Source organism: Heliangelus exortis, chromosome 2, assembly GCF_036169615.1.
Source record: "Heliangelus exortis chromosome 2, bHelExo1.hap1, whole genome shotgun sequence".
Classification (NCBI taxonomy): Eukaryota; Metazoa; Chordata; class Aves; order Apodiformes; family Trochilidae; genus Heliangelus; species Heliangelus exortis.
In genome coordinates, this window is record NC_092423.1 from 34,153,031 (window position 1) to 34,175,989 (window position 22,959).

The following is a 22,959-nucleotide window of genomic DNA, read 5'->3' on the forward strand; positions in this document are numbered from 1 at the left end:
GTGTTCACTTGGGATTATTTTGTTTGCAGAGGGACCAAGGACTAAATTGAGTCTACTGCGTTTTTCCTTCAAATGCGAACTGCAGACTGAGATTCTTTTTGTTGTCTTTGCTTTCTATTCAAGACTCAGTACAAGTCCTTGTCTGGTACCATGATGGTCAGACCTGTGTTTATAATGAATCAATCTTGAGACAGTTGTTGTGCTTGCATTTAAGAAAACTTCCAGGACACATCTGCTCCTTAATGCTCTCCCTTTTGATCTGTTAGATGCTTGTTCCCATCCTTCTACCCATCAGCATCTTTTATTGTCCTTTCACAAATTAACTTAAAAACCTATTATCCCCTCTTTGATTTAATAATCACTGAAAAAAAAAAAAAAGGCAGGGGTAAAAGTAAAATAATAACATTTCAGGGAGGGAAACAGTGAGCTCTGAATTTAGACTTGAAGTGCATGTGCACCTCACAAGAAAGTCAGCAAGTTTCCATAAAGGTCACCCAGAAACCAAGGAAAACGTCTTCTGCCACGTCTGACTGTCACCATGAAAAAGAAGTACTGAATTTCTGCTGACTGTGAGGTTAGGGTGTCAAGTTAAAACAAGTCTTAGTCCTTTAGTTGTAGTAGATGTGCAGTACTGAGAGAGAATCCTGTTGAGCAGTTATGACAAGTTCTGACATTTTTTGATGTCCTTAATATTAACATGGTAACCATACACACCACTAATCTTACCCCCGGATGGGGCTGATTCAGAGAGCTTTTCCTCTGATGGTTACAGAGTGGTTTTGTAAAACATACAGACAGTGTAGTAAAAACTTCAGTCTTGAGCCACTTCAAAATAAAACGACAGTCCTACCTCATAAGGATTTCCTGGTAAGTAGCCACAATGCAGATGTTCACTAGCTCTGAATTTCATGAGATATAGGAAGTTGTATTTTTTCTGACCAACACTCTATTCCTCTAAGTCACCTGACTGGAAATTGCTGGGATTTATGGGAAGAGCTCCAGCATGGCTGGCAGCAAAAGGTAAGTGAAAATGACAGGGAGTACTCACTTCTCTCTGTAACCCGTCCTCAGTGGGAAAATGGCAAGCTGACCCCAGTGGGCTTCCATTCTGCATGGATGGATACAGTGTTCCGTGTTTCCTGAAGCTGACTAAAGATAAGGCTTTCACATATAGAAGAGACAGAGATTAAACACGAAACTGCTCTAAAATGTATTAGCATTCATAATTCTCTTTAAATTTTATTATTCCCTGCTTCCTGGAAATAAAATTAAAACAGAAACTGCAGTGATTTGTTGTTCTTATGGGATCCTAAAAACTGGTTGATTGGCGTAGTATCTCACCCGTGGCATCAAAACCTTTTAGATCTTTTTAACTTTTTCTGCCTTTCTTAGAATGCCAGTACAGTTTGCTCCAGCTAATTCTTAAATTAAGTGGAAATTACACAAATAGGAGTTATTTGAATCTACAGAATGATTTTACAGTCATGCTTATGTAATGAGCTAGAGCTGCCCAGCTGACCAGAAAGCAGTCCTTAACTGCTATTCACAGTTCCAGCCTGTTTTTCACTTCAGTGGTTTTGTAAACTTTCCTCTAGTCTTTATGCATCATTTTATGTGGTTTAACTGAAATTCTGAGGAAAGAAAGGAAAATGAACTATGGACATGGAGAACTATGCAAGGACAGATGAAGAGGGGTGTTTCGTGTAGGAGAGGGGCATGGAGAAAGCAGTGCTGCAAGAACAATTTGATCAAAATGCTTGGGATGGTAGAGGCATATAGGAGAAATTAGATTAACTGAGAAAGAATTCATGTCAGGAGAGATGTGATTTGTTGGCCTGGAAAAGTCTTCCTTAAGGACAGCAAGTGATACAATTTTTCAAAGAAACTCTCCCTATTCTTTGGGAATTGAAAAGGTGATTGAATAAACCAATGGAAAAGACCAGTGTAAAATCTGCACTGCTAGAGGTGAGCATTCTCTGAGCAAAAAGCCTTTTCTGCCTCCATATTCTGACTTGTTTGAGACAGCTTTGTGCTTCTGGTTCAGACGTGGGCTAAAACCGTAAGGTATGTTTTCTCTCCTCTCCCTCTTTTTCCCCTAAATGTTATTATACTGCAGCTTGGCTCTGTCCACATAGGCTGGAGCAGACTGTGTTGTAACTTGCTTTAGCTGCTGCTGAATTTAACAGCTTTTGGCTTTGTAAGCTATGCCTTAGGAGAACTCTTGCTCATCTGTTCCCTGAGCCAAAGGAAAACTCCTCCAGTAGCTTTCCCAGTGTTTTCTCTGGCTGGAACACATAGTTACCAATTGCTAGGTGAAGATACACTATCTTTAATCATCTTTTATTTTTGTATTTTCGGTTTGTCCAGCTGACATATTCTAGGACATCCACTTTGACTAGAATGGTGAAAGAGTCCTTTCACAATGGGTTTTTTTTTCTTTTCTCTGTAACCTGTGTAATTAAATCCTTCCACTGGTGGGAAAAATGCTTTTCCGTGATGTAAATGTGTGGCAAGTAGTTGCATACTGAACCAGTAAGTCCCATTTGCCTGCTAAGCATACTTCTTTGAATATTTTTCATAACAAAAGGATTTATCTTTGGAATCTTGTTCAGAAATTTATTTACACGGGTCTCTTAGCCCTCACGATTGGCTCTTAGAAAATCTGATCCTATTGGCATTTAATCCGTTGCTAGAAATATGTCTACTGGGAAATTCTGTAATAGGATCGTAATAAACATTTGGATTATATTTTGCAAGTACAAATCACTAGCAGATATTTGCATATTTATTTGTCAAATTTCAACTTCCACTTCAGGTTAGATGAGACATAAACAATTATACAGCATCTCTGGCAAAGAATTAGTCTAAAAACCAAACCAAATCAACACTGGGAATTCAGACGAAAATTTCTGAAGTTTTAGAAGGAACTGTGAAAGGCTTGCATTTTGTTTTATCTCCATAATTTTTGTATCGAGTATGGAATTAATAATGTAGGATTTTACTCTGGTACATCCTCTTTTTTGTTTTACTCTAATGAATCTTCCTAAAAACTAGATTGGTTGGAGGCAGGGACTGTGCCTTTGCCTGCATCATTAAGGGAAAAAACAACCCTAATTTCAAGCCAGAAAAATGATTCCTGCTTGTTCTTTTTTTGCCACGGTCTATGGAGCAGTCTCTGCACTGTATGTTGTAACAGAGGCTGAAGATAAATGTGATCTGATAGGAGGGTGTTAATAGGTTTCCTGCAACTCGTTGGGGTGAGGCTGATGCAGTCAGGTGAAGTGTGAGACCTGCTGTGATGCACTGTCGGAGTCTCAGGGATGTTTGCTGGCCAAGAGTGTCTAGAAGTTTCAGACTTCATGGTGGTTTTACCATGATTCAGGGGGAAGGAAACAAACCTTCAAACTAATTTTAACTTATGTCCTAACTCAGTTACAGGCAGAAGTCTGCCAAGGTCAGTAGGGCAGGTACAGCAGTATACTTTGGTGACCTAGCAGAGTAAGTACCTGTTTGGATGTATTCTTGGTCTTCTTTGTTTTAGGAAAATCATTGTGGAAAATTATGAGAGAAAATTAATGCAATTAATTATAATTAGTATAGTGTTTATAGTGGATATATGTTCCAAAATCTTTAACTACAGCAAAGGATATTGCATAGCTTTCAGGAATTGTAGATTTACAGGAGCAATTAGATCATTCAGTCCAGCCTCAGATATCTTTTGAACTTGGTATATGCTGTCCATTTGCATCTTTGAAAATCTTCCCACTTATTGACAATTAAATTTGATACCTCAGTGCTCATTTACATGAAAGCAAAATCAGCAAACAACTTCTGTTTGTTTCTCGATGTGTTTTATTTACTTAGCAGCCTTGCTGGATTTTAAGTTCTGGATGTAAACCAAACCATTAAGAGAACAAGACTTTCCTGCAGATCATTGCTTGTCCTTTCTTGCACATGTGGATGTGCAGGGAAGCCTTGCACTGAAAGTAAAGCTAATAAACTCCCAATTCTCAGAACAAAGTGCTTTTTTTGTTATATAATAAAGTTCAGGTGGCACTCTGGTTTGTACTCTGTTCTTACAAATCCACTCGTCCTTTGATGATCTGCCCTTATTATTTGCCCTATAAAATCTATGTTGTTTCAAGGGAAAGAACACAATAAAATGCAGTTTAGATTGTATGATCCAACCCCCTAATATGGTTTCACACTTTGATGGGGATCTTCAAGGGTTGGAGGCTGTACTTTGATATGCAAAAAGATATCCTTGCTAAATCCTGAAACTGTATTTTCTTTTTAGCCACATTCTTCTGTAGTAATGTCCAGTTTTGCAGAAAACTCTAATAATTATGTTCCGTATCTGGGGTCCATGTAAACATTTTTTTTCCTGTTCCACAAGCATGAGGAGTTATCTTCTCTGCTAAGAGGCTATCTAGCCTGTTACCAGAAAATTAGCCTGTTACCAGAAAATCAAACTGGGCTTATTGATTTCTGACACTAACTTCCTCCCACAAATTCTCTCCTTTCTTCTATTTACATAGGCATTAGTTTTTCTTTAAGTTGTAGTACATCTTCGTGTGCTAAATCCCTGTCCTGCATTGTAATTACTCTCCTTTTCCTTTGGCTGCTGTTTGTGGGCCCTATTTGCAGTTATTGGAGTATTAAATTTCTTTTAGCTGAAGGATATGAGGGAGGTTTTCTGCCACTGGTCACAACTGAAACCTCTCGTCTCACTAAGCTTAATTTAGACTGGGCAGGTGTGGTGAAAAAAGTTTAAAAGTCAGTGGCCAGAGGAAGCCAGCATTTACTGAAAATTTAGTCTGGACGTATTTTGGCAGAAATATTGAAATTTCCTTGAAGGCACAGGCAGGGAAGGATGTTCAGTGGTGCAGCACTGAATGAAGGATCACAGAGAAGACACAAACTGGATGTAGAAACAGAAGGAGGTTTACTTTCTTCATGTTACCTGATCTGTTTTTACAAAGAAATGTCAGCTGACAGAAGTCAGGAGAGAGAATACGCAAGTAGTTTAGATGCATCCAGAAGGAGGGGGCAGATGACATGAAAGAGAAGAAGCAATTGGAGTGAGCTGAATGCCGCGCTGCATATATATAGAAATAGTCACTGGATTCAAGAGGTCTTTGAGGAAGCTGCTCACAGACGTAAGTGGCTGTAGTCACAGCATAGAGGCTGGCACTAATTGGTAGTGGAGAAATCAAGTGGAATACTGATTTGTTATGGTGGTGAACTCAGGAGATAAAGGGAGAAACAGATGTCAGCAAAGAGTGGCACCAGAAGAAAGGAAAATATAGATAACTAGGGACTTGAGGCTGAGGAGGAACAAGGCACTGACTAAAGAACTGGGGGGAGAAAATAGAAGACAGTTGTGCTCCAGGAAGGCAAGAAAGGCAAAAAAACTAAGATCATGGGATTCTGTCTGAAGAGTTGTTTTCTTTCAGTGGAAAGGCAGATCCAACATCACAGCTTAGCTGGGGAAAAGAGTGGTGTTTTGTTTATGTGTTTGCCTCAAGAGCAAGGAAATACCATACGGACATAAATCTGAAAGAGGTCCCGGAGAAAAATCTTGAGACAAAGATCTCAGCATCCTTGTTGGAATGAAAGAAAGATTGTTGTATCAAGCCAGAGAAAAGCTCTCCTAAAAGCTATAGCTGATGTAGTACCAGTAGAATTATTTTGGTGTCTGAGAAGAAATATGAGAGAATGATGAGTTAATGGTGATCTGCAAGTAGTCATGAAGAACCCAAGGTCATGCAGGCATGAAGAGGTCTTCATGCAGTGGCTGTGTCTGTACTGGTAAATTAAATACTGCTAGAAAGCATTCCCAGCCCCTGGCAATCAATTGTCTGTAATGTTAACTATCCCTGGTGTAATTATGGCAACTCATCTGAACTCTTCCCAGGTAAAGTTTAAAAATTATCTTGGGTTTATTCCCAGTAGGCAGTTTGAAAGCAGCCATCTTGTTTTGGAGGGTGAGAGTTTTTAATGGTATGGCACCTTTCTGTACCAGTTGGCCTCAGCAGTCTTGGGCATGGTTTTTTTAGTTGCAGAAATACAGCTGTAAGTGGCTCAGTAGATGCAATCCCTTGGAAATTGGGACATTGACTGTCTTGCGTGCAAGCTGTGACAGGCAGTGGATATGAATTCTTAGAAAAAGTTACTGAACTGGCATGTTGACGTGCTTTCTCTTTTTTTTTTTTTTTTTTTTTTTTTTTTGATGTAGCATGAGACCATCATAGAATAGTCGGTTATACAAAATAAGCTAGGACGAAGAATGCATTTTAATTGTTTCCATTTAAATTTAATACAAACATAAGCAAACGTAGGTCCATAAATGAAACTCTTTCTCACAGAACATCAGGCTGTGTAATTAAGAAAACAAGGTAGTGAGTTGGGTAGGTAGTTAAGTTGGCTGGACTAAAAAGCCTAGACATTTACAAGTAGAAAAAATATTTTTTAAAGTACTTGAAACTTGGATCAAAACAAGGCGAATCCCCAGACGTAAATGGGTAAGTCATGTGGCTTCTGGAAAGATAAATATGGATGTAGGATGTAATGTAGGGGCAATGTGAAGGTGATGGAGGCATGGAAATTTTATGTTCATTGAAGCAAAATGTACCAAATAAAATTTTATCTGCTGCTCTGTATATAATTCTGGGTTTTGAATTCAAGACTGATTCAAACTAGAATAGGTTAAAAAAAAAAAAAAAAAAAAAAAAAGTGTTTTTGAGAATCTCCAGCTTAGCAGAATAGGCTAGCAAAGTAAAACCTGAGGATAAGATGGTACTGAATAAATATATCAGGGAAAGGACTGCTAGAGAGTTAAGCTAGTTGATTAAGCTAAATGGTGCTGACACATGAACAGAGCTAATAACAGATTACAGTTTTAGCAAGCATCCATTGACTCTGAAACTAAATTAGATCATTCCGATCACTAGAAAAGCAGTTCAGCATCTTGAACTTGCATTTTCTGAATGGTTTCATGAATGTGATCTGTTCTTAAACAGAGGTGTAGTTGGTGTTTTCTGAAGATCTTGAGAGATGTGCAGGAGGAGCTGCAGTTTCCTCTCAAATGACGTAGCTTCTGAAGAGACAAATGCAACATTTTTGGGCAGGACCAGGGAGGCTGTTTCAGTGTTTCTTCTGCAGTTTGTCATCGTCTTTCACCACTCATCCTGCTTTCACAGATCCTTCCCTCTACAGTTCTGCCTTTTAGATTTTCTGTCATTGATATTGTATAGGTTCTTCCAGGCCCTGTTATCACAGGTGCTGTGTTGTCCTGAATGACATCAGGTGTTCAGCTCTTTGGGAAATCAGGTCCACACGGCAAGTTCATATAAAAGAGCTTTTCTCTGGGCAAGTATGTTCTGTCAGACCCTGTCAAACTTGTTTCATTAGCATTTTCATGATGTGCTGTGCTGCTGCATCAGGATTTCATGGAGAGCATTCAAAGCATGTTACCAGTGTAATGTTGGGAATTGTTTTGTTTATGTGTGGTGAGGTGATAATAGTAACCCCAAGTTGGGACAGAAATTATTTTGATTGTATTTTTTATTCCTTTTGGCCTTTACATGTTTCTATAAATACTCTGTAGTTGAATGAATACCAGACTGATGAACATGGAAGCTTGTCTGTCAGTGTCTCAAAGGGAAACCTTTCAAATATAAATAGCCTTAAAAATATAAATAGCATGTATTTATCACTGACCACTTTCTTTTTCTCCTTCTGTAGCATCTCCCATTTTATTTTTAGTGATGCTTACTTAAAATAGTTTCCATGCTTTCCTCTTGGCAATTAGAAGGGCAGTCTGGAATCCAAGTGATTTCTAAGCCAGATGGTGAGGGAAATGTTCCTTGCTTGAGCAGTGTGAGCTTCAAGTCTTGTCTGTCCAGGCCTTCTTTACTGAAGCATCAGTGTGAAATGAAACACATTTCATCCCAGCTTTGTTTGGTTGATTTAACTTACATAATCTTGAGTCTGTTTCAAAATATGATTCCAGTATTGTTTGGGACCTCCAGTTCTTCCTACATTGATGTTATTCCATGTTCCCCTCATAAGCTTGTGGCTCTGGTTTTAAATAACTTGCTAGAGATAATACTCTTCATTAACATCACAGTGTTGGTAGCCACAAAGGGATTTGCTTTTTTTTTTTCCTTATAATTCCACAGATTCTAGAATGTGCATGTGCTGGTAATCACCTCAGCTGCATGCAAGTAATGTGAATGTGTTAAAAGTTTTAATGGCTCATGGACATTTGCTTGACTTCACTTGTAATCACAGACTATTGTCCATGTGATCATTTGTGCTGCTCCATCTTTTTCCTCTTTTGTGTGTGTTCATAAATACATAACTTTAAAGTAGGGTTGTAGCATGAGGTATTCAACTGTTTGGCTGGCTTTGCAGGACAAAGCTCATCTTTCAACACTACTTGCTTGAAGAATCTGCAAATGCATCACTTGGTTCTCTTCTCCTAAAATATCACAAGAACAGTATGTAAGTCTCTGGAAGGACCAGCTGACTGTCTATAGAGTACTTTAACCATTTCTGCCTCAAAATGACAGGGCAAGATAAAGTAGTTATGTGGGAGCTTCACACAGGAGTGATGCTTACCAGGCAGCAGTGTAAGTAGCTACAACCCAGTAGCTAGAACTGAGGATCCATGCTGGAGTTTTCCTAGGAAAGGGTTATGGGGGGAGCGTGGGGTCTTGGAGCATAGTGGGACTGTGCCCACTGCTTGTAGCTCTGCTGAGAGAGAGGTACTGAGAGACAGCTTGGTGAGCATGAGACCAAGTGTAGGGTCACCCAGATTCCTTACTGGGGTATTTTGAAGTTGTCATCAGGGTGTAAGGTTCCTGTGGGAGCATCTGCTGTGCCCCTTGGCTGTTTGAACACTGTGACCAGACAGTGTAGAAATGCAGTTATTTAAAGCAGATAAGGTAAGCGTTGGTTCCTTGTATCTCTGACTGGATGGTTTGGTCTCAGCCTGAAATGCTGCTGTGTGAAGGAAGGGCAAAGAAACAAGATGGGAAGTCTTAGGGCAGAGCAGTAGGAATCAAGTGGCCTGATTTGTGTCCACGTCAACTGCAGCAGCAGGCTTCCTGGCAGCAGTGGTGGCAGAGATTCCTTCTCATAGCAAGAAAAATGCATTCTCCTATGTCACCTTACCCTGGTGGCCAGGAGAGGTGTATCTGTATTGTGGGTGAGTCAGGCCCAGAGTACATGTCAGCCTTGCCAAGGTCTTTGCTTCTGTTTCTTATGGAGTTGGTGCAGTCTCAAGAGCATTGGATCTGGGAACTAAAAGTCATGAGGATGAGGGATGACACTCGTGTCTCTGCCTGAGCCTTTGCTACCATAGTCAGTCCCATGAGACCATTTGTACCCTGACGTTCTCGTAGTTGTTGAAAAGGCAAAGAAAGGAGAAGAAAAAGTGTTCTGTTCAGGAGGCATTGCCTTTAGCCAGGAGATCCCTGGAATGGCCAGCTGCTGATCATGGACTAAAGCTGTTTCCCTGCCTCCCTCAGGGGGAATGTTTTTCTGGCCAGTAGTCTGTCCTGGGGATGCTCCAGCTTTACATCTGAGCAGATAGCTAATGCATCCAGGCAATGACAGGTTAAGTGGTCTGTGTTCATGTGGCTCTGAGACTTTGGGGAATTGTTGAATCATTTACTCATTGGTCTTTATATTTATGCTTAAAGGCATGCCAGCATTTGCAAGTTTTTTGTTAGTTTTAAATGCAATTTGTGTAGTTTTATTTTTATATAGCACCTTGGGGTGCTTCCTGTAGAAGGCTCTTAAAATAGGTATAACTTAATGTTCTGTTCAGACTTCTCATTTATCTGCCTGTCTTCACTCTTACCCAGAGGTAAAATACAAAGCCTACAGAGTCAAGAGTTTAGAATAAAATGATAGAAAATGGGACTCTGAAATAAAGACATTTAGCACTGAGGACTCAGAGTAGTGCTGGAGGAAACAGAACAGGATGTTCAGAAAGTCCAAGCCCTTTGGCATGAGTTAAGAAGCTTGGAAAATAAGCAGGGTTACAGTAAATTTGTGAAACAATGTTTGTCTTCTTAAACTGAATGCTGGAAAACATCCATTTCACACTTCAGCTTTGCCAGCGCCCTGATATCTATTGTAGCACTCATCTTCTGGCCTCTTTATTTCCAGAGAAATATTTGACTTTGTGTTTAGAAGTTATATGTTGCTTCCCGCTTTGTTGTGGTGCTAACATCATTGTGTTGTGGCTGTGGGACTAAACTTTAGAGTCTTAGTCTTTCCTCTTTCTCTCTTGTCCTGTTGTTTCTAATTTTGTTTGTATTTTAACTGCAGTGATGAGCTTGAAAAACTCCACTTTGACTTTGCTTCACCATTTCTTTGCCTGGATTGGTAAACTAACCACGAACAAGACTTCTGTCTTATGACTGTCCATATTGTTTAATTTCTAGCACATTCCATGACATGGTTTTGGCCCCTGCCAAGTAGCACCCTCCCAGATGACACTTGTGGCAGGATGGCGTGGGAGAGGGACTGTTCTCAGCAGGCATTATTGAAAAGGTAACCATGTTTTGCAGGGGAAAAAAGTATAGGGATGCAAATTGGAGCTGGCTGTGTCATTTTCCCCTGAGCCTCTGTATCCTGGTGTATTTTATACACCAGACCAGTCTCTCTGGGGCTTAGCGTTTGAGGAGGGTGCTTTTGCTTCCTAACTGCAGTTCTGGTTGCCTGCAACAGTATCAAGCCACGTCCTCCTCCTCCACATGGGCCATCTGCTCTGGCTTACAGCAGCACTTCCATAGCAATAAGATCTTTCCTTGCTGGATAAGAGTCAGCTTAGGAGCACCACTCAAGTTTTACATCAAGCTACCAACACAACAAAACGAGACCTTGTGAGCTCAAGTGAACTTCCTAGAGAGTGCTCTTCAGCTGAGCAGCTCATTTCAAGCAGAATTACAGCAGTAGCTCACAAAGTCAGTGTTGTCACAGACCCACAGCACCAAGCTTACTGTTCTGATATGTATGTATTTACATATCACACAGGGTCATGGTAATTGCCACATACAGAAGATACAGGTGTTTACGTGATTCTGTGGGACTTCTACTTTGTAAAGCACTCTGCAGTTCCCTTTTGGAAGGGATCATTGAATTTGTGAGCATATCTGGTATTTTGTTCCAAGTTATTTTTAAGAGATACACCTCTCTATAATTCTTGGTCATTCTCCTTCCAACTTGATTTTCTGATGTCTACATTTTTGGTTGCAGATGGAGATATTATTAAAACGATAGTCTCCTCACTCATTCCCTGTTGAAAGTGTTTTTTCATTTAGGTCGTTCATGGTGTAATAGTAGGATGTACATCACAAGTAGGTGTGGGCTGCACAGACTTGGGTTTTTGTCTTAAAAACAACAGGATTGGCTGCACAGTGAACATGTATCTAGCATCAAGGTTTCAGCTCCTGAGCTGGTTCTTTGTGCCTCTGGAGCAGCAAGGGAGGAGACGACTATAGAGTCAGTGGACTAATCAATATAGCTTTTCTTTATCATGGTGCTGTGTACAGTGCTGTTATTGTGGGGACTGGAAACATTGAAGGATTTTGTTGTGTCATTGCTAGGTGAAGGGATGCTTTTACAAGCTGGTTTGGTGGGCAGCTTTCTTTTGATGGTAACAGTTGTGCAGAAATGGTCATGAAAAAAATCTGAGAGGGTAAAATCTTCTATGTAAACTATGTTTATAGTGGTTGCCAGTCTGTTCACTGATACCGGTATTTATTACCTGAACAGACTGAGAAGTCAGTCTGGAAGGGATTGTGCTGACTACAGGTTTTTGTAGCCCTTGGTTGTGCCAGCTGCAAAAATAGGCAAATCCGGCTGCAGTGGAAGGGCGTGATGGGGCAGCTCCAGCCCAACTGCTTCCCCAGGGGCGTTTTTGGAGGCTTTGGCTGGGAGCCGTGAAATGCATCTCCCAGGGGAGGACTGCACTGCAAACAGACCTTGCCCTTCCCTATCAGTGAATTCCTTTGGCAGTAGGCTGGCACCAGAACACTTAAAAATATTTATGATAAACCTGCAATGATTTTTCCCCTCTTTGAGATGAGGATGGGGTTTGCATTGTGGTCATTGATTTGTATCTCACATATGACTCTTTCAAAAGGTCTCTAATTGTAGCAGTCACTCATTAGTGGTGGCATTGTACCTGGATGGAGGCCAGGTAGAAACTTGTTTCTCAATTTCTCACTCTTACATGGCCTAAACAAAACACTTAACAGTTCCTCATTGACTTAAGTGGCATCTGGTTGGATCGAGTCACTCTGTTGTGTAAAACAGAGGACTGGAGGAGTAGCTCCTATTATTCCTTGGGATTAAATTTCTTTAAAGAGCAGGAGAAGAACTGAAAGGTCCTCTGCATCCCAGCCCAAGGAATACTTTGAAATCGGATATGTGTTTACATGCATGAAGAGATTAGCATTAGAAGTTACTTAGAGGTAACAGAGTAAGCTTTTATGAATGCTTCAGAGCACTTTCACTTTTCCCATGGAATTATGGTCCTTGGGAGCCTGGTCAGCTCTGTGTAGAAAATGTCTTTGTGGGAAGGGGTTAATGCCCAGCAAGATAACTCAGCTGAACAAAGCAAGCTTTCTGCTGCAAATTAAGCATTTAAAAAAATCTAAAATAACTTCATCTTTCATCTTTTTACACTTCTTAAATTGAGTTTATATTTTGCAGTTACAGCCAATATCTGCTCCAGGTAGAAACTGGACCACAGCAAGCGAAGTTAGACAAGGGGTAGCTCACACCAACTATAGTGAGCCTTACATTGTTGCTGAACTACGTATGGAGGTCATATGCAGTATGGTTTACTGCTTTTAGAACCTGCAGTAGCAAGATTCAAGTCAGTTCTGCATTGCCTTCCTGATTGATGGAGTAAAGTACTTGAGAAATCCTGAACGAACAGAAAACAATGAGAAATCCACAGTCCTTTTGTTGCTGTGATTTTTAGGCTCTTCTGTGTTTCCCTTCAGGACAAATTGCTGTGTTGCCTCAGTTTCATCACTGTTGTTCAGACATCAGTTATTCGGTCCCTACCTTTGCTGAAGTGCCAAAAATCACAGATGTGGAAATCTTGGACACTGATTTTTCACAGTGTTCACAAAAAAGAAAAGGCAGTTGGCTTCAAAGATCAGAGGCATCTTTGAATATGGGAAAAAAACTTTTAAGTGTATGTTGGTTTTGTGAAGGCAATTGCTCATTCAGAAGACTACAGTCATGTGCAAGTACCCTCAGCTGGAGCCCTTGTCCCTCTGCTGCCATGTGGTCTTGCTCCTGTTTAGAGTCAGTGGGGCTGTTGGAACCACTGTGGTTCATTACCCAGCATTTTCATCAGCTGCTGAATTTTATTTGTTTTCTGGAGCCATCAGCAGAACAACAACTGAAATGAGAAGTGTCGGACTTCCCTTTTTGAGGTACTATAGGGTTCTATAGCAAACAAAGGGTATACAAGTTTTATTTTTATTCAAACAAATAATTTGGGAGCAGCCATGAGCTGAAAATAAAATTTAACGCGCAATTCTGTGTATGTTTCCAGGGAATCATTCCCATACTACCCAGCAGTTGCACAGAGATTTCAGGGATTATGTTCAGATTAAATGTCAACAAGAGCTGAGTCTTGGCAGTATGCCAGGAAGGTCATATGAGGAAAGTCCCAAACTTTTACACTCAAATAAAAAATTGTTCTGCTTAATACCTATAATATGCAGTTAATGACACGGGTTGAGAAATCTCAAAATAACTTGATTATGTAAATTATATTTTAAATTTAGAATTGGGACTTTTTTGCTGTTTTTAGGCATTCTGACTTTGTCAGAATGTTACTTGGGGGCTAGGCTTCTACTGTGGAATTTTTTTCTCAGTAGTTCAAGATCAAGAAACTTTAGTCTAAAATCTGTACAGCTCTTTAAAATTTTCATTTTCAAGTTACACACAAATCGAACAATAACCTGCTAATACTTCCACAAGGTTTATTACTACACAGAAAAATCTGTTATTTGTAAGATGAAATCAGAGATGCTACAATTACACAGCATTTATGGGAAGAATACTTGGTTATTGAGAGAGAATGAAAAATAGAATCAAATACATAGTTGGAAACTGTTCTTTCTTTTTTAGATCTTTGGTTGGTCTGTGCCATTCCAAAATACCAAAGGAATTATGGAGGAATATGCTGACAGTCTCATACTGCATTGAGAAAGTCTTCTTTTGGTTTAATTTGATCTCTGTTTACAGTAGATGGATTTTAACCAAAACAGGGCAGTCTTACTTTGATGGTTTCTACACATGGAGTTTTATGGCCTTAGCTATACTACTTGAAATAAAGACTCTACTAATCTACTAGCCATCTCTGAAAAACCTGAAGCTTTTAAAAAATTGATTTATTAACTCTCTTTAGTACTCTAAGTGTGATCCTACTACCCCATGAACTCGATAGTATATGATGTTTTTTTTATGTATCATTTCATTTACTCCATGGCACTAAACCCTGCAGTAGTGGTGTGATCACACATCCCTGCTGCCCTTCACAGGCAATGGGTTTTATTGGGAGAATTTTCATGAGACCTTTTCTGGATGTGACCAACATAGAATTCTAGAATCATAGAATAATTTGGGTTGGAAAGGACCACAGCTGTTGGATTTGGTTTGCCAGTGAGTTTCAGTATATGCTGCTTTCTTTCAAAATTGCCTCGTGAATGGGAGCAAAACTTGGAATCATTAACCAATGAAGCTGATAATTCTGTGGATTTAGGACTCCACCTTTTATTTCTCATTGTATCTAAACCATGTGTTTGTAAATCTGATTTTAGGTATAGTATATACTTATAAATGCATATTTAGATACATACACCTAGGCATATGGGTGTAAATGTATGTGCATGCATGCTGAAGTTTATTTTCCCCTTCTTTCTCCCTCCTTGCCTGCTGCAGTGAGGCACAAGGGAAGGGAGAAAACTCTTCTGGGTGACCAAAGCCAACATTGCCACGGGAGGATCCACAAACTGATCTGTAGTTAATTAAAGATGGAAGTTCAGAGATACCAATTAGATTCTGTCACATTCTGGAGAGTGTCTCAGTGGTAATGATGGGGTCAAAAATCGAACTGAAAAGCACCAGGAGCAGGGCAGGGCTGCAGCAGGGCAGGGGGCTGGGTGAGCAGGTTCCCCAGGCAGAGGTGCTGCTGAGTTTTGCAGTTAAAACAAATCCAATCACTTTGTTATTTATGAAGGAATATGCAACCCTCAAGATGTCAACTCTTCTTTAAAGTGCAGATTTAAGAATTAATCTGCACAGTTCAGAAGTCAGTGCTTTAAACAGTGTAAATAAATAAGGGAAATTCATAAATTATTTTAATAAACACCTTATATTGTACCACTTATTGTTCTGAAGTATTAAGTTGATGGGATTTTTCCCATGACTTTTACTAGACCTTTATTTCAACTACAGTCAGTGGAATTTTACCATCCTACAGCTTCAGACACACATTAATAAATCAACCCTTATTTCCTTATTTGTTTGAAGCTAACAACAAATAGTCTGCTAGCATATATTATTTCTTTGTACTACAAAATATGCAAATATTTCAATGATTGTACTTTTATCTCTATAATATTTTAAAAACATGATACAACGTGTTTCTCTGATAAATTGATATACATTAAAGCAGCTTCACATCTACATAATGCTTTTACAAAGCTCTCCCTCTATTTCAAGTTAATATGGGTGTTCAGCTTGGGAGAAAGTCCATAAAGAAACTTCATTTACCTTATGAAGAAAGGCTTGGCTATAATCTTACATTTCAGATTATTTTTTTGTTAAATAATCATTTTATCACTCTCTTGCCTCCTGCCTGCCCAGGTTGCCTGGGGCTGTCAAAGGTTTGGCGCTTAGGGTTCTGCTGAGTTCTGCAGTTAAATGGTTTCTTGTTCATGAAGGATGCCATCTGACTCCCTTGTACTTTTTTTCCCCCCTTCCATGAATATTTTCTGTAACTGGATGCTTATTTTCTAGTATTAATCCTTAGTTGCTTGACAATGACACTTTTTCCTAATAAAGTCTATAGAACATCAGAACTGGTGTTACCCCAGTAGCATTCTCCCAGCGTTGTCTCCCTCTTTCCCAAAGAAGGGAAAGTTAAATACATAATGACAGAAAAATTAATTCCCTCTTAACTTTGCAGCACTGCCTGTACTCTCTCAAGGGTTTCTCTTTATAGAACCACAAAGCATTACTAAGCATCTATTTGCTGGGTGAAACAGCCAGGTGTGGTGTGTGTACAAGCAACTGATTGTAGCCTGAAACATTGCTTCATATGCTTCATGAGTGCAATAACGAGGTTATTGGTTGTAGTCTCCTCATTATGACAATGGTTTTTTGTCTGAACTCTGTGTTGCACACGTGTTAAACTTCTGATTTGTTTCTGTGTTAGAAAGCAGCATTGCGGCAGGGAACTGGACTTGAAGGTCAGTGCTGCTGAATTCAGGATGTTACTCAGTGCTGGAAATAATTGGGAAGGATCACAGCTGAATTTAAAAACTTTAATTGTGACTTTCACTGAGATGATACCGCTTCCTATTTTTTCTGACGTATTTTTACTTGTGATGTTTTTGTTGGTTGTTTTTTGTTGTTTTTTTTTTTTTAGTGTATTTTGTTCGGTTTTGGTTTTTAACTCTGCTGATTAGAACTGTGTAAATGTTGCCAAGAGTATTTTGTTTCATGGCTGTGGAAGAGGTGTTCTCTCCTTATAGTGGTGTTCGTTTACGTACACATAATTCTGTTTGAGGAAAGAAGAAACCCCCCATCATTTCTTTAGTGTTTGGAGTCAACTTAATGTTAACATTTACCTGTAATCTTACTTTTTTTTTACATAAAGTTATGCTTGTTTCCATAAAATACCTGCTATCGAGCCCTTATGTTGCAAGTTGATTATCTCCTGGCAGGGAGATTACATTTTGTGTGGAACCATGACCAGAGTGGTTTAGGCTTAGGTAGTGTTTTCTGATAGCTCATGGCAGAGACTTGTTGGTCAGGCTAAATCCACTCTGTGCCACAGACCTTTCTCCTGAGGGAAGTGTCCCTGTGTGATCTTCTTCTGCCTTTGGATACAGGGTGGCTGGCGGGCTCATCCCTGGCCAGGCAGGCTGGGGAAGGGCTGCCACCAGAGTCTTCCTCCTCATGGCATTCCATAGTTTTCAGGAAGGTCTGGTGGCTCTGTGGAGAGAAGGCAACTTCTGCCACCACTGGAAAGGTGATGATGATGATGATGATGATGATGATGATGATGATGATGATGATGAGTCAGACTAGGATGGTGCACAGTATTCCTGCTTCCCTGTGGGAAAGGGGAGAGGCCATCCCAACATCGGGCCAGCACTTCAGAGGGAGTCACCAGAGCTGTTTGCTGCAGTGGAAGTCTAAAATAATTGCGTTTCCCGTGGAGGCTGTCAGCAGAAACTGAAATAGTAATTTTTTTTACTTTTAAATCTTTGGTGCCAGATTTTATCCTTGGAGCTCAGAGGTTTCCTGATGTTTTCATTTGAAACTCTACTGCTTCATGCAAGGTCAACACAGATTAAAATGAATCCAGTGCAGGCGCTGCAGGGACTCTGTCCTGTGTTTCGGCATGTGATTTTTAATTTCCCCCCCCCAGTTAATTACTTAGTACATTGTACAGGAGTTTAAACTATCTTTGTTAGCTATGAATTTTCAGCCCTAGTGTGATTTTGACTTCTGGATCATTTTGCTGCAAGTTAGCATACTATTTAAAGAGTAATTTTCAGTGCTAAAAAAGCAGCAGTCAATTGTTTGACAGGAACGATAAAGCATTTGACTATTTTGTATGTGGGGCATTATGACAGATTTTTTTATGATTGTGCAACATTCTGTATACATCAGTAAGGTAACATTACATTATGTTAGCTGTCTGCACTTCTACAAATAATTTCATTATTTTGATAAAAATTTAGTGATCTGAGAGCCACTTTGTTATATATATGTATATATAATTAATTATAGATATGTGATTTTTTTATAGTGCTATGCAGATCTACATTTTCTGCATCCTTTAGCAAGAGAAAGACTACTGTTACTCTTGAGATACTTGCCAGATAAATGAATGTAAAAACTGAATTTTTTACTGAGGGTTCTGGTGATTTCAGGAGGTATTCAGATTTTAGCCATTTCAGTTGTAGCTGGAAAAAAGGCTTTCACTGTCATGACTGAGATAATCAAACGGGGTTTACTGAAATGGAGATATATTTTTTCAGACTTATTTATTTACAATTACATTAAATGTGAACTTGAGTTTGTTTGCTCTAAAGAGCCAAAGGGTCAGTGTTTACTGATCACGTTTTCCACACATCTAAATCAGGGCTATTCAAATTGCAGATGTCCATCTAGCTTTGGACCGTGAATATATTTGACCTTGCTATGACTCCATGATGTTCCTTGGGTGTTGCTGGAATTGTTCCAGTCCTTGCTGTATTTTCCAGCATCTTGCAGAGCAGATTTCCCATTCCTGGTTGTCAAGTTTATGCAAAACTCCTGGATAGCCAAGGAGAAGCAGATCCAGTGCACTACAGATAGCAGAACAGACATTAGTTAATTGAGTAACACAAATTAATACAGTGATAACTCGTTCTTTAGGGCAAAAGATTGTTTTTTGAATGAAAGGGAGGAAATTTGACTGCAGGATCCTGTTTTCAGTGAATTCTCTAGTTTGGCAGTCTAATTAAGAAAAAAAAAATCCCGGTGTTTTTCAGGATAAATAATTTCTAAGAAAGCACATCAAACCTTTGTTTTTTGTGATCAGAACTTAGTTCTGTACTCTTGTAGGTATTAATTTATTTTTTACTATGCTATGTTTGAGGAAGCTCTAAGGATGATATGCTAGCTCTAAGCATTGCTGGTGCTAGCAAGTCTGGATGTGGGGACTGCTGACTTCAGACATGGGTAGACGTGCAAAATGAGTATTATTTATATTGTGACCATAGTGATACATGTGAACTTCTAATTGCAGAGGTAGCAAAAGATCTCCTTTGAGTTGGGAAGAGTGAAATCTCAGTTGTTGTATTTCTTCTCATGTTTTGAGAACTTCAGAGATTTACTTTTGCAGTTTTATATCAAATAACAGATTTTAAACTCTTTCTGCCAGGACCACTAACACCACTACTGCACGTTCACAGCAAAGCAAAAATCTTGAAAAGATTTTCCCATTTCCAGTTTCCATAAAACTTTTAAGAGGAAAATATTATGTGAAAATATTATCTTAAAATTACTTGACAGTGCCATTCAAAAATGTGATGGTTTATTATCCTACTTATTAGCTCAAACACTGCAAGGTAATGGTAACTCTTAAACATGTTATCATTCGTTGCATTGAATTATTCTTCATTATTATTGATTATTCATTTGAAACCACACTGCTTCATTCAAGGTGAATACAGCTTAAAATGATTCTATCATAGGTCTCCAAAGCAATCTATGTATTTTATATATTTTTAAATGCAAGATAATCTGCTCAGGTTTTCTCTTTCACTGTCACAGCATGCTGATTTTTTGGTTTTGTTTTTGGGGTTTTTTTGTTATCATATAGAAAAGGGCATGAAATTTTAATATACAGCCTCACTAGGGAAGAGTAAGGAGTAGAATAAGGTAAATCAGTCTTAAAACCAAAAGTGTAAAAATCTAAGAAAAGCTTTGGACTGAATTTTGAAATATTTATCTAGATCAGTGTGGTAACAGTTTCCTCTGTAAGCACTGGAAAAAAAGAAAATCTGAAATTATTAAATTACTTGTCTATTGTTGAAGCATATAATTTCTAGTCTGTTATCAGTGGTCAATATGTAATGATCATCTTTATAGTGGTCATTTTTTTGTATCAAAATGTGCTACTTAAGATCTTCACAAATACTACGGGAAAAGGGAGAGATTTTTTTTTAGTGCTTCTCTCTTTTTTTTTGTAAATATCCCACAATAATTATACCTGAGGGTTGTCTTCACTTACCCCCTGCCTTCTCATGTGTTTGGGGTAATTCCTCCTATTCAGAGAGACATCAAAATAGTATTCGACTGAAGTGCTTGTTCTCAAGACCTCTGGAAATTGTGCCCTGAGACTGATCAGTCCATTGTTCTGCATGGCACTAAGTCAGCAAAACATTTTCATACATAGTAGGAATGAAAATTTGTTTCCATGCTAGTGGATGTCTACGGAGAAATCCATTTGCTCAGTCAGATAATAATGCTGTTGACACAGTTTTTGGATGCCTAGCATCATTGTTTCCCATTACCAGAAGAATTTGTAACCCACATGACAAAGGCCATTACACCACACCATAATAAGTCTATGTTTCTCTGTATACCTCTATCTGAATAAACCTGTCTTTGAACAAGTGATGGTACTCCTGTACCATACAGTGAAAAATTTTTTAAAAGTCATTTGAAGAGGGGCTTTTTGTGAAGAGACATTTTTTAAAGATGTGAAGAGGGGCTGTTCCAACGAGTTTGGCCAGGAGACAACATTATTAAGTCTGTATGTACACGCCCTTCTTAATCACAGAACATTTCATAAGGAATTTTTGGCTTGCTGTGAAAGCTTGGTGGCTGTAGAGCTCCAGGAAAGCTCCATCAAAGCTGAAGATGATCTTGAAATCCAGTATGTAAAGGCGACCTACAAGAAAGCTGGGGCAGGACTTTTTGCACAGGTATGCGGTGAGAGGAGAATGGGGCAACAGTTTTAAACCTGAAGAAGGGAGATTTAGGTTAGGCATTAGGAAAGAATTCTTTCTTGTGAGGGTGGTGAGACACTGGAACAGGTTGCCCAGGGAGGTTGTGGCTGCCCCGTCCCTGGAGTTGTTCAAGGCCAGGTTGGATGGGGCTTTGAGCAGCCTGGTCTAGTAGGAGGTGTCCCTGCCCATGGCAAAAGGGTTGGAACTGGATGATCTTTAATGTCCCTTCCAATCCAAACTATTCTGTGATTCTATGATCTATCTGGCAGTTTATCTTCTGAACACAGTACAATGGCCTGAATCAAAACTACCTGTTAGGTTTCAGAGCAATTAATAAAGCAAACTGAATGTAGCTTTTGAATTTTTAGTCTTGATATATTTATTAAACTACTGTACCTGGGGAGATATTGTCTGGTCCATTTACAACAGTGCCAAAACATGCATTGATGGAGGCAGGTATCTTTGTAGAGTCACAAACTCTTTGGAAGCATCCTTGCAGGTGTGTGGAATCCTCTGGGGATTACTGTCATTAACTACTCTCACAAGACTCCTAAAGGGAAAAGCTTTTCCATAACAAATCTGAATCCTGAAGTGTGCCTTTGATTGATTGCAGTCTCATGTTGAGGAATGTAACATCTTTGCTCAGCTGCCAAACTGATGATACTTGAGATGTCGTAGAGTGTGCCCTGTTGGACATAACCCCTAATGTTGGAGTGATACCTGGAAACAGGCAGTAGGGTGTGGTAAGCCTTGTGTTATTTAAATTAATCTCAAAATTAGTGGGTTTTTTTCCATTGTTCTCCCTTTCAGCTTCTTCCTCTCTTATAAATAAGACCTAAATGTTTATGTAAAGGAGACCAGATTGACAGTAAAGACATCAGCCACTTCTCAGAAGAAAAGAAGTGTTAGTCTTGGTCTTCATTTTGAATAATAGTAGCCAAATTACTGAAGCTTAGTATTTTTTTTCTTAGTCTTTTGACAGAGATGAACAAATGATAAAATGTCTTTTACTTTGCCTGATGAGTTCCTCTTTATAAAATTGAAGATTTCTCAGGGCAGTTCAGCAAAGCTGGCAATGCATTTCCTCTTGGATGAGAGCCAGAGGGTGTCAGCATGGTCTTTCTGGCACTGCTGAGATATCTTATAAAACAGGAATCCACATGTGTGTAATAAGTTGTTAGTTATGCTGATAAATCCAAACAGATAATTTAGAAGTATGTATTACAAGGCTAGTAATGTACCATGGTAATAAAACAAAATACGAGCTTTTCTGTAATTTGTGTAATGTACAGATATTCTGCAATGTAATGGCTCCATTGTGTGAGCGATTTCTAAATTCCTGTTCAAGATGTTCTTCATTCAGGTGTTCATATATTTCCTGGTATTATTAGCTGTCTTTCAGTTAAAATCTGAAAACCCAATTTTCTTCTTGCTTACAATGCTATCAGCCAGTTAGGTTAACCTTCAGCACTCCATGGCAAAGGATAAAAATTAAGGAGGAAATGAAAAATTGATTTACACATATTAAAAATATAGGTAGTAAACTAAAATCATCGGTAGGGTTAAATTAGCGAAGAGTCACTTTTCCCAGCAGTGTTCCAGTCTGCTCTGGAAATCAAGAAAGCTTTTTAATCCCTCCCATATCACTTACATCAGACTGTTGCTAGCCAGGTTACTAAGATTCAGCAGTGTCTCAGGTATTTTGGAAATCCTAGAGAAATGGACTGGGTGGTTTACTGTGATGAGTTTCATCATTATAATTCCGTGTTTGGGGGCTTTTTTTTACACCTTTTCTTACAGCTTTTTAAAGTCTCAATCCTTATTTCAAATTAATGCTCCATAGGATTTACCTAATTATTGCCAAATTCGTATGGAACCCCGTGATCACCAGACAGAAGTCTTCAATGTTCTCTAAAGCCCATGAAGAGATAAAAAATATTTAAGCTCAAATGCTGTAACCTCCATGGTTACTATTAATGAATTGAAAGAAAGAGGCTTTTGAAGGAGGCAGTTGTATAACATTTAGTGGTTAGCAAAAGTTCTAAGATCCAAAGGGTATGCTGAAGTTTGAACTTGGTTCCTCAGGTGCCTGAGGCCTCCAACTCTGGAAAGAATGCTAATTGACCAAAAATTTCAAAGATGCAGAGAGAGCTACCACAGAAAGTCCTGGATTCTC

At 39.1% G+C, this 22,959-nt stretch overlaps 1 protein-coding gene across 13 annotated transcripts in view; it reads left to right on the top strand.

The window, feature by feature from the left end:
- THRB (thyroid hormone receptor beta) overlaps positions 1-22,959 on the top strand; it is a 174,228-nt gene that overhangs the window by 53,653 nt on the left and 97,616 nt on the right. Inside the window, exon 1 of one of the 13 annotated variants that reach the window (XM_071735520.1) lies at positions 10,551-10,569. The exons of the other annotated variants lie outside the window; for them this stretch is intronic. The gene's annotated coding sequence lies outside the window, so the exon portion shown is untranslated. Of the gene's footprint in view, positions 1-10,550; positions 10,570-22,959 lie in introns of those variants that run through there. 13 annotated transcript variants of the gene reach the window in all.